The following is a 10,548-nucleotide window of genomic DNA, read 5'->3' on the forward strand; positions in this document are numbered from 1 at the left end:
ATGCTAAAGAAATCCAGCTCATGTAGCACCTTGTTGGTCATGGAAAGGAATTCAGACCTTATCATGAGACAATGGAAAACCATTGAAGGGGGTTAACAAGGATGAAATATGATCAGGTTTATGTTTCTGAAATATTTCTCTTACTGCAATACGAAACAAATGGATTAGGAAAAGAAGAAAGAAAAAGTATTTAGGTTGAATTGTGGATATATGAATATTTTGTCTAACAAAAATGACAATTTCATATGGTTCAGCCTATTAGTTAGGCAGCTGTTGCTTGCACTAAAGGAATGATAGGGAGAATAGAAATATATAGATGCTTTCCATATCTTCTGTAGCTATTTTTGAGAAGACACAGATAGCACTTAAAGATTGATTGGATACGGCAAAGAGAGAGAAAAGGAGGCATCAAGAGGCACCCTCCCCCAAAATTCCCAAATACAGCACCTAGGTAGATAGTGATAGCACCCATCTATGTAGGAAAATGAGTGAAAGAAACAGGAAGAAAGAGACAAAGAAATGGACTGACTGAAGGAGGTTACTTATTTCCAGAACTCACTATTCCAAGAGTACAGGAAATGGCTTAAAATCAAAATTCTAATTAAAAAAAAAATGGATGATATTGTGAATAGATCAACTCTTTATATTTAAAAAATAAAATCCTTAAGCTAAATTGCCAATCCCTAACTTTCTGTAAAATAGATATTGCTTTCAACCCATTTAAAAAAAAAAGGCTCTCATTTTTGCATAGATTCATAATCTGACCTTCTCCAGATTGCCAAAGCCTAAGAAATAGCTTCAAGACTAGAGATTAACCTTTATAGGGTGCACTTGACATGAATTTTTAAGAGATATAGTGTCTTCAAATAAATGATCGCAACACAAATTTAAGATTCAATCAGAATTAATGATGGTATTAGAAATGATAACTTCAATTATAAGCATAATGCATTTTCATTTCGGAGATTAATTTATGTAGAGTAGGTACTTGGAGTTTGCCCTGGTACAGCCATACTTCAAACCTGCTTGTGACCAAGAAAAGGCATTTGTGCTAGTTTGATCTTAGATAATAGCAAATGTTTAAAAAAATTAATATTATGTAACTCACTTTCCAGAAAGTTATTTTTTCCATTCATCTAAGAAAAGAGGTGTGGGTTGAAATTAAAACATTGAAGATGTGAATTTAATCAAGGAAATCTACAGTATTGTCCTCGTGTGAATTTTATATTCAACCTATGATTTCAAAAGAAGTAACTATAGGGCTTCCTTGGTGGCTCAGTGGTTGAGAGTCCGCCTGCCGATGCAGGGGACACGGGTTCGTGCCCCGGTCCAGGAAGATCCCACATGCCGCACAGTGGCTGGGCCCGTGGGCCATGGCCACTGAGCCTGTGCGTCTGGAGCCTGTGCTCTGCAACAGGAGAGGCCACAACAGTGAGAGGCCCACGTACCGCAAAAAAAAAAAAAAAAGAAGAAGTAACTATAAAATATTCTGCTGCATAAGAATAAAATAAGCAATTTATCTCAGTATTATTTTTCATCACTTCACTTTCTGAAAGAAAAAGGCAGTTCTTCAAAGAGATACATGACTAAAACTATAAAGTAATTTTTAAATATGTTGACAGCTATTTTTAAAATGAGGATCAGGAAAGTTCTCCTGAAAATGAAAATAGAAGTCTCTATAACATCAAAATTATCTAAATGGAAAATTCCAAAGAAGAATTTTTTTCTCTACCTAATTCAGAAAAAAACTATTTTTAAAAGAAATTTTCCTGGGGACACTGACAAAGTAGAGTATAAAGGTATACATTTCTTAAAGTATATGGATATTGAATCTATATTTAGTACCTATAAAATACATTGGATTAATGTGATTAAAAATTTTTGTTGAACTGTAAAGCCCTGAAGTGTTAAGAAGTATAGGTAACGTTAACTAACAGCTTTCTATATGCCACACAAAATATATGTTTTAGGTACTTTGAGATAAGTACAATTATTAGTCCCGTTTTACAGATGAACAAACGAAGTGTGGAGTTAAGGTTGCTCATCTGAGTTCTCCAGGCTAAGGAGTGGCAAAGTCAGCCCTTGATCTCCAATCTGTGTGCCTTTCAAACATAAGCTTAACTCCAGCATGCTCTATACTGCCCCTCCTTAACTCCAGCATGCTCTATACTGCCTATCAAGGTGACCTGATATCCTCATATTTACTTTAGATCAGTGTATCTTTTCATTGGCAATATTTAACTAATGGGGGACTTGGCACTAAGAGGTGAAAACTGGGGGCTTTGAGTGGGAATATCCACTTATCCATCTGGGCTGATCACTGAGTTTTTACCAAGTGAGTCATTTATCTATGTAGTTTTTCCATCTGCAAAATGAGAATTAGATTAGGTTATACTAGTGCACCATTTAAAGCGGTACTTCTGATACTGTTATTAGTTATTATATAAATTCATCATATAATAAATGAGGGGCCCTTCATAAAACTCACTTTAAAATATTTCGATATAATATTCATTAATTCATCCAACATAATACTTGTTATACATTCAAAATACCTTGGTGGGTACTTCGAGGAAAAAAAAAATGTCAAAGACATTCTATGCTTTTCATGATATATCAATCTACTTGGAAAGATACAAAACACATGTAACAAGCACACAATTACTAAGCAATATACAGACCAGTGCAAAATAATATAGTAAAAGAAATTCACCTAAATAGCTAGCTGCACAGGTACAGCTAGAAAAGAGAGGTAAAGGATGGGTTTTGACCCAGAATATCAAGGAAGTGATGAAGACGGACATCCAAAGGGAAAAGGAAAGCATGAGAATGTATATTTGGGGCTAATAAAGTTGTAGAAGAAATAAGAGCTGGGAAGTTGAGGTAGGGCAATTGACAGCCTCAAAGATCACACAACACAGATTAAATAAGAAAAAAAAAAAACACCTTGCTTTGACTTGCTTCTTCAAATTGCTTTTGCAATCTGGAAGACAAAAATCCTAATTCTAATATACTGTTGGCCCAAAGGGTTTGCCTAAAGAATCTATTAAATCAGTGTTCCATAAGTTAGCCCATGAGTTTCACTCTAAACAAATTGAGAGAAACAAACCCAAACATTTCCAATGCAAGTTGAAAGGTGGTTCTTCTTAGCCCAAAGTTTTCGTTTAGAAAAATACATATTTATATACTTTAGATTTTCTTCCACCTTGCTTTAATGTTGTCTTAATGACAATTGTGTCTTTTGTTTTACTTTAATCTCACTTGTGTAACTTTTAATGCTTTCTGCAAAATTCAGCAGTTTAATCTGGAATTAAAGAAATAAAACCTTGATGACTCTTAAAGAGTTTAAGATTAATGCAGGAAGAAATTACCTTGGTTAGTCATGCCCATTCTAATTAACGGCCTGAAGTTTGCTTTTGCTGCAGAAGTGGTAGGAGTTTGATGTGAAGCCAAGACTAAGTGAATCATGCTGTATGGCTTGTTTTTAATCACTAAATTCAAGAAGCTAAAACTGCATTTTGAATGTATGATTGTATACGCTATCAAATAGTAACCAAACAAGATGGGACATTAATGTGCATGACAAACAGAAATAAGTATCTTCCTTCCTCTTTAGATTATATCAATAAAACAAGTGAATATTCTGTAGTTCGAAAGCAATATAAACACATTTTTAATGGAAGCCCACATATAACTGTCATGAATGCCTTTCCAAATAAGAATATTGTGGGCAGCTACTCAATGTCAAGACATGTATTACATTGGGAAATTTGTAATTGTTCTCCCAGAATATGCTATGAACACTGCAGTGTTTAATCAATTAATCATGCAGCTACTGTTCTGCAAACTGTCTATCAGGTAAGCTGTGACTATATTTGCATAGAGTACATGAATATGAACACAGAAAAAAAGCTTTTTTTTTTTAACCTGCTTTCCCTTGTTCAAAGTAAAAGACAACAGGGCCAGTTGAAACTCTAGACTAAGTATATTCACACATGGCCTGAGAGTGAATGTTTCCCCTAATAACTGGCATTATTTGATATTTGATAAAAATACTGCTCACATTTTTATTAATGGGTAAAAATAATACCTAATATCTACTGGAAGATAATTACATGTCAGATACCATGGCAAGTCCTTTGCATAGAACTTCATTATTCTCAATAGTACACTATTGCAGTGTTTCTCAACTGGGACCATTTTGACCCCATGGGACATTTTGCAATGTCCGGAATCATTTCTGGTTGTCAGAATACACAGCAGAGGGGTTGTGCCATTGGCATATAAGGGGCAGAAGCCAGGGTTGCTAACTAAACATCCTTCACTGCACGTGACACCTTGTGCAACAAAGAATTATCCAGTCCAACATGCCAATAGTACAGAGGTTGAAAAACCTTCCCCTACTTTTATCTTCATTTAACAGGTGAGAAAAATTAGTCTTAAAGAGGTTAAATAAACTGCTCAAGGTAACAGAACTAATAAGTGGTTGAGGTAGGACTCAAACTCTACATTGACTCCAAAGCCCACACCCTCTCCACTTCAGGTTCTAGCTGCATTGCACCTCACTGAAAAATCATTTACCTCATTGTACACAATCTTGTAATGCAACAAACCTACTGCTTTGAATCAGAGGTCCTAGGATTTGGTGTAAGTAGGGCTGCTCTCTACCTGTTTGATCTTCAGGAGTCATTCCAATTCTCATCAGTAATCTGGGAGCCTAGAGCTAGAGCTTCCTTAAACGTTTCTCCTAACTTTTTATGATTCTAGCCCCAAGCCTTCTAGCAAGGTTACCTGATTGCCTCTGCATCCCTCCACTGGGTGTTAGAGTAGACCTCCCTTAGGCTTTGACCTTATTCTGTTCTCTGCTTCACAGCAAGCAGTAGAGGATTCCCTGGAGTGGCCCCCTGCTGACTTTGCCACTTTCTCCATGGAATAGAATTCTGCCTTCGGTGATGCCATGGATGACTTTTTCCACCTCTAGAGAACAACCCAAATACCACTGGGGATGTAAGGGGTATTTGGCACTGCCCTTTCCCTCCAACTATCTATGGAGTATCAGATATTCCTTAGGGAGCCCACTAAGAGTTGACTCTCTCCCACTTTGAAGAAGTAAAGATTCCTAGGGGAGGGAATCCACAGCCTGACCTCCAAACCAAATAGCCGAGAACCCAATGTAAGTTGCTCAGTTACCTGCATGCACCCCAGGGACCAATCTAAAGCAACCCAAACAAAGTTAGCAGACAGCATGAGGCTAGATTCTCCATGCCCTGGGTCACCTTATTTTTATACCCATTACAGAAGTAACACACATGCTCCCAAAATAGCAGCTTCACTAACCCACAGCATAAGGAGCTGTGATTTGTTTCTAGATATAGATTTAAAATAAAAGAAACAATACTTCCTATTATGTGCTCTTTTGAAGGATAAGATTTGTCTCCACAGAAAATGGGATACGGAAGAACACACAAAAATGCACTAAGATATCAGGCAGAACTTAGCCCACTAATGTGGATTTCATTTCACAGTATTTACAGATGTCATTGCCAGAAGTATTTCTGGTTCTTGAAACCTGTCTATGTCATACAGTGGTGATGGGTTTTTCTGCCCCAGTTAAAAAATATATAGGCCATTTCAAAGAGGGCGCATGGGGCTATGAAACCAGGAGCTCTTAACTCTACAACCAAAGCTTGAAATTCTTCACAGGATGCTATAGTCACTCAAAAGGGCTAAGTTTTTATGAGGAGATATAAGATGTAGCCACTCATAATCATGACAGTTCACTCATAATAATCCATGACTGGTGATCTGGGAAAGTAAATAAATGTCTCAAAGTTTTAAAAATATATCATTCTCACACCCAGTTGCACACAGTAACAGTAGACAGGTAGAACATGGAATAGTCATCATAACTAGATAACTGGAATTTACATTAGAACCTGAACTTCAACAGATAGTTTCTTCTTATCCTCCTAAGTCACCTCTTAGATGCACTAACAAAGACCAAAATTATCCAATGTGGATCATATATCCTTGTTGGAGGAGGTCATAAAGAGGATATGACCACAGGGTGACCCAAGAACTGGTCTCCAGCAACTGAAGTAACAGCTCCTTACTCCCTCCCTTATCCTTGGAATGTACATTCTGCCCACCGTTCCTGCACTCAAAGCCACTTCAAGGATGCAGCCTTGGGAAAATAAGATGTTACTGAGACCATCTACCTGACTGAACCCCATTAAGGCCTCTCTATAAACTCTTAGGACTCTGGCAGGTGGGTGCAGAGACCTACTCATCTTGCAGCCACTCAAGACAAGACTCATATGTAAGTTCCCTTGCTTATTGAAACTACCACCTACCAATCTGGAGCGGTCAGCCTTTTTCTTCAATGTACTGGGATCAATTTTCTGTTTTACCCAGGGAACTCCCTAAATTGAGAATCAACATTCCCTTGTCTCCACCAAACCAGCTTCTCTCTGGCAATGGCTCTAATGATGAGTAAAGTCCAAGTAGTAGAATGAGAGGGAAACAGGAACCCTCCAATATCCAGAAACTTAAAGTTTTCTGTGAACAAGTACAAAGGAACTACAGCTTAAGTATCAGTGTCGTGAAATCCCCGTTACCCACCCCAGCCCTATCTAGCTTGGAAGAGTTTCTGCTTTAATCCTTCCGAGGGAAGCATGAGACTGCTCCCTGGAAAGGCCAGTGCAGTTCAGAAACACAGGCACATTTCCCACCAGAAAAACAATCAAGATGACAAGAACCTCATCTCTGGCCTTGGTGCTTATGGTACTCAGGGCAGTCAAGTTCCCTCAACCCCACAGACCATGTGGTCGGGGTGGTGCCCAGTGTAGTGCCACTGGTTAGATTTAAAGTGGCCTCTTCCCATTGTCTGAAAGCTAATCAAATGCTTTAGAAATAAAGCACAGTATCTTTCTACTCTTTGAGCTTCAGATACTGCAAAAATGGAATCAACTGCTTCTAGTGGAGCCCTAGGGCTAATCTGATTCTAAATAATTCACTGTTTTCTGGTCATCTCGTTATTGTGCTCCCACCCTTATCCAGTCTCCTACCTGAAAACATTCACACACACACACACACACACACACACACACACACACACACACACACACACACTCCTTTTCTTTTGCTCCATGTATTTCCAAATATTTAAGCGGGATGTGAGCTGGCTAAACCAGGCTTGAGCAGGACAGCTGGAGCTGTCACGGAGCTATCTCCCCTTGACATATAAGTCAGCCAAATTGCCATAGTCAAGTAGCAATCATTTGTCTTTTCCCTCATCTCCTCAGAGCAGAATCTGATGCTCAGGGTGGTTTTAGAATATGGACAGGGGTCTCCACAGTCAGGAAAAGACATCTGATGCCTTCCCCTCCCCTCCCCCAAACCATGTTCAGCAGTTGTGACTCCTCTAAGGCTTGCATGTGGGTCTCCAGAGGTGAAAGGAGCATGGATTAGCCCACTGTGCTGCCTTGCCCACAGCATAGTATAATATTAATTAGTCACCTTCCTTATTATTCAGTCAAAATATGCCAGACTGAAATAAATTACATTCTTAGCACATATTTCACACCCCTGGATCAAGTCTTGCAAGGGTTTTCTTTTATTATTTATAAGATCATGTGCTGTCTTCCTGCGGAAAATGAGATGGTCTGCATGAGGAAAAAGGTAAAAGAAATGCAGAGAAATGAAACAATCAGATATTCCCTAATGATATTTAAAAATAGAAGATTTGCTACTGTTACATACAGCATGTTCCATCTTTTGAGATATAATGGCTCTCTTGTGGTTTAATGGAGAATTACTTTCAGTAATTGATTATTAAAATTTAAAATTGCTAACCGTCTTCATTATTAGATGAGCGAACATGTTATCCTTGTAATTAAAAAAGCCCGAGACTCACTTTCATCCTGTTGACAGAGCGGGCAGACTGTCTCTGCACTCAGACTTGATGGTTTCAGGCTTCTTGTTTGACAAAAATAACCAGCCAGTCATTTGATGATGAAAATGCAGAACATTCACAGAGACTGAGAAGAAAATATAATGAACAAAAAATAAAATAATAAAAGCCCTACAAGCTAATTAAAGTTTTCAGTCCCAACTCATTAAATGCTCTGCATCACTTATGGGATATTTCAGTGTGCTGTGCTCAGGTAACATGGGCACTGTCACGTTAGTCCAGCCTCCTTCAACGTGCCTTCAGAGAGTATCACAACCTTTCCTCTTCCACCTGTACCAGCGCCTGCCCTTTCACATTTCACCTCGAGATGTTACCATTATAAATCGTTGGTTTGGGCAACTTATTACACAAAGGGGTACTGGAAAAATACAGTGTGATTTCCTGCCCTCTGGATGTGTTTAGGATGTGTCCAGACTGGCATGGAGAGCTCTAAGGTTTAAGCACCCTGCTGAGTCCAAACAGTGGTACCTCAAAATCCCTTGCGAAGCCCCCATCCCAAGAGAAAAAGCGTTATCAGTCATTTATCCACATACTAGGGGTGGGGAATTTGTCTTGATGGGAGCTTGCATTTCCTTCAATGTTTTCATCATATTAGAGTGTTCCTTTTGTGAAGGCAGCACTCAGTGATCTCCAAAAGGAAATTTTATAACTGTCAATGAAAAGAGCCTAACAAAGGGGACATTTTTCACAACTCAAGTATTAGACAGATGTCAGCCTTTGGGAGAGGAAAATCCAGCAGACTTGAGAAGCACAAATGTGAGTGAAGCAAAGATTTTTGTGCCTGAAGATATATTCTGAAAATCAAGGAAAGCGATCTGAATATCAGCATTCCTATAAAGTCTCAATTGTTTAGCTCATAAAATCCCCACTCAAATGCTGATTTTTAAAAATGGACTAATCAATGACTTATCAATATTTTCTTAAGATTCAGACCCTCAAGGATGTCCTCTCTGCTTCAACCCAGGCAACCTTGATTATTCTTTACTGCAAATTACTATCCTACCCTTTGTCCACAGTCAGACTATGATATCACTGGGCAATATTAAGATGGTGCTGTAAAGCTATTCTCATTTACTTGTCCTTGTATTTATCCTCCCAGTTAGATTATATAATTCTCAAGAGTAAGAGAAATTTCTTTTATTTCTTTTGCTATTTTCACTTACCTGCGTAGCCCCTTACCTGATATCAAACTCAGCCAGACATCAGGTCTACCACCCATCTTATTTGCTTTCTGGGTTAGATATGAAAGTTTGACAAGAAGCTGAGATGTTCCATACTAATTAAATATAACCTTGAATTTAGGACCCATACAGACTCGCTCAGCTTTCTTCAACCACAGAACAATTTTCTCAATTCTCCCAAGGATGGTACGTGGCTAGTTGCATTCTAGTAAATTCATTACTTGTAATGAACATTAGGGCATAATACTCGAAACTTCTTGAGAAAGGCTGATCTAGATTGTTCTTTCAGATTACCTTCAACAATCTCACAAAGTCATTAATAAATTTTCAAAAATCCTTTCCCTCTTCCATAGCCTTTCTGGCTTTGGTGATGTAACAACTTTCCTCCTAGAATATAAAGTACCAACCAATTTACAAGGCAATCTCACATGTTACCCCCTCATAATCACGCTTGCCTACCCAAACACCATGACACCTTACTTGTACTAAGGACACACATTTTCACCCTCTATCAGGTACCACTATTAAATCACATGCATTCTGATAGCATAATTCACATTTGAACACTTTTCTATGTCTCACAGCACCTGGAATCTAGTTTTAAATGTGTAAGGGATTATAGTACATATTAACTGAATGAATGAATGGATAAAATCAATAGAATGGGCTAGTGCTGGATTTTTTTCCATTTCTCAATCTCCTTTCTTAAATTTACAAGTGTACTGATTAACTGTTTACAAAACATTTCTTTCCCGTATAGGGATTAAAAACTTATACCCACAAATTCCTGATCTTCCCATCTCAGTTGATGAAAATTTCCCAGTTTCAGTATCTCAGGCCATGACCTCTGAGTCATCTTGGCTGTGCCTCTTTCTCTTATACCCCTTATCCTATCCACCAACTGATTTTGTCTGCTCTCTGTCAAAATAGATCCAGACCATTTCTCACCACCTCCACTACTAACAGCTTGTTCCAAAGTACCATCATCTACCCCCTAGATTATTCTAATCACCTCCTAAGGTCCCTCTCTGTTTACTGCCAGAAATATTCCATTACAGCATCTCTTGGTTCAAGGCATTCCTCTGCCCAAATCCTCCAGTGCGTCCCAAATGCATTACAATGGCCTATCAAGTCCTACAAGATCTGCCTGCCCCTTCTCATCTTTCACATCATCCTCTGCTACCCCACCCCTCCCTCATTGTCACCAGACATTCTGGCCTCCTTGCTCTTCCTCCAACCAGGCATTCTCATGCCTCAGGAAATGCCTCTTGGCCTTTGCACATGCTCTCCTCTCAGCTTGGACTGCTCTTCACCAACATAGACGGGAGGAGAGGTTTGCTCCCTACTTTCTTCAGTTCACTGTTCAAATATCACCTTACTATTAAGACCTCTGGA

Source organism: Leucopleurus acutus (assembly GCF_964270905.1).
Source record: "Leucopleurus acutus genome assembly, chromosome: 6".
NCBI lineage: Eukaryota > Metazoa > Chordata > Mammalia > Artiodactyla > Delphinidae > Leucopleurus > Leucopleurus acutus.